At 35.5% G+C, this 2,439-nt stretch overlaps 1 non-coding gene across 1 annotated transcript; it reads left to right on the forward strand.

The window, feature by feature from the left end:
* Nucleotides 1-478: 478 nt before the first annotated feature.
* On the forward strand, nt 479-586 carry LOC127740403 (small nucleolar RNA R71). Its single transcript, XR_008001080.1, has one exon. It is a non-coding gene; the product is annotated as a small nucleolar RNA R71 (small nucleolar RNA).
* The last annotated feature ends 1,853 nt before the right edge of the window (nt 587-2,439 follow it).

Consider the following 2,439-nt stretch of genomic DNA (forward strand, 5'->3'; position numbering starts at 1 on the left):
TGAAACCTTGTTGAGGTCTCTGTTGATCCTTCCATGAGAGATTTGGATGATTTATCCATGAAGGATTATAGGTGTTTCCATAGGGTTCTCCCATGTAATTCACCTCTTCCATTGAAGGGTTCTCAGGATCATAAGCTTCTTCTTCAGATGAAGCATCCTTAGTACTGCCTGGTGCAGCTTGCATTCCAGACAAACTTTAAGAAATCATATTGACTTGATGAGTCAATATTTTGTTCTGAGCCAATATGGCATTCAGAGTATCAATCTCAAGAACTCCTTTCTTCTTATTCGGCCCATTGTTCATAGGATTCCTTTCAGAAGTGTACATGAATTGGTTATTTGCAACCATTTCAATCAGCTCTTGAGCTTCTGTAGGCGTCTTCTTCAGATGAAGAGATCCTCCAGCAGAGCTATCCAAAGACATCTTGGACAGTTCAGACAGACCATCATAGAAAATACCCATGATGCTCCATTCAGAAAGCATATCAGAGGGACACTTTCTGATTAATTATTTGTATCTTTCCCAAGCTTCATAGAGGGATTCTCCTTCCTTCTGTCTGAAGGTTTGGACTTCCACTCTAAGCTTACTCAATTTTTGAGGTGGAAAGAACTTTGCCAAGAAGGCATTGACTAGCTTTTCCCAAGAGTTCAGGCTTTCTTTAGGTTGTGAGTCCAACCATGTCCTAGCTTTGTCTCTTACAGCAAAAGGGAATAGCATAAGTCTGTAGACCTCAGGGTCAACCCCATTAGTCTTGACAGTGTCACAGATTTGCAAGAATTCAGTTAAAAACTGATGAGGATCTTCCAATGGAAGTCCATGGAACTTGCAATTCTGTTGCATTAGAGAAACTAATGGAGGCTTAAGCTCAAAGTTGTTTGCTCCAATGGCAGGGATAGAGATGCTTCTCCCATAGAAGTCGGGAGTAGGTGCAGTAAAGTCACCCAGCACCTTCCTTGCATTATTGGCATTGTTGTTGTCTTCGGCTGCCATGGGTTCTTCTTCTTCGAAGATTTCTGTTAGGTCCTCTACAATGAGTTGTGCCTTAGCTTCTCTTAGTTTTCTCTTCAAGGTCCTTTCAGGTTCAGGGTCAGCCTTAACAAGAATGCTCTTGTCTTTGCTCCTGCTCATATGAAAGAGAAGAGAACAAGAAAATATGGAATCCTCTATGTCACAGTATAGAGATTCCTTGACGTGTCAGAGGAAAAGAAAAATAGAAGGCAGAAGTAGAAAATTCGAACTTATCAAAGAAGATGGAGTTCGAATTATGCATTAAGGAATAGTGTTACTCCATAAATAGAAGGATGTGAGAAGAGGGGAAGAAATTTTCGAAAATTAAGTAAAAGATTTTGAAAACATTTTGAAACACTTTAATTGATTTTCGAAAACCATGATTGAGAAAGAAGTAAAGTGATTTTTGAAAAAGATTTTGAAATTAGAAATAAAAAAGATTTGATTGAAAACTATTTTGAAAAAGATGTGGTTAAGAAGATATGATTGATTTTAAAAAGTTGTGATTGAGAAGATATGATTTGAAAAACATTTTAAAAGATTTGATTTAAAAAAAATAACTTGGCTAACAAGAAAAGATATGATTTAAACATTAAACCTTTCTCAACAGAAAAGGCAACATACTTGAAATGTTGAATCAAATCATTAATTGATGGCAAGTATCCTTAAAAATAGAAAGAAATTGATTTTGAAAAAGATTTGATTGAAAGGATTTGATTTGAAAAAGATTTGATTTTGAAAAATTTTGAAAACTTGAAAAAAATTTGAACTGAAAACAGAATCTTCCCTCTTGTGCCATCCTGGCGTTAAACGCCCAGAATGGTGCACATTCTGGCGTTTAACGCCCAAACTACTACCCTTTTGGGCATTAAACGCCCAGCCAGGCACCTTGGCTGGCGTTTAAACGCTAGTTTGCCTTCCTTACTGGGCGTTTTGAATGCCCAGCTTTTTCTGTGTAATTCCTCTGCTGTATGTTCTGAATCTTCAATTCTTTGTATTATTGACTTGAAAAGACACAAATTAAGAATATTTTTGGATTTTTAATAATAAGGAATAATCAAAATGCAACTAAAATCAAATAACAATGCATGCAAGACACCAAACTTAGCAGTTTGTATACTGCTGACACTAACAAAATGAGAATACACATGAGACACATAAACACTCAAGTCAAGAGAATTCAAAGATCAGAGCAATGAAATCATCAAGAACATTCTTGAAGATCACTTAAGACACATGGATGAATGCAAGAAGAACAGAAACATGCAATTGACACCAAACTTAACATGAGACTAGTGTCTCAATAAGAAACATAAAATATTTTTGGTTTTTTATGATTTTGTAAAAAAAAATTTTTTGGATTTTTCGAAAATTAAGTGAAGAGGAAAAATAAAAATATCAAAATTCTTAATGAGAATTCCAGGAATCAT

Source organism: Arachis duranensis, chromosome 6, assembly GCF_000817695.3.
Source record: "Arachis duranensis cultivar V14167 chromosome 6, aradu.V14167.gnm2.J7QH, whole genome shotgun sequence".
Taxonomy (NCBI): domain Eukaryota; kingdom Viridiplantae; phylum Streptophyta; class Magnoliopsida; order Fabales; family Fabaceae; genus Arachis; species Arachis duranensis.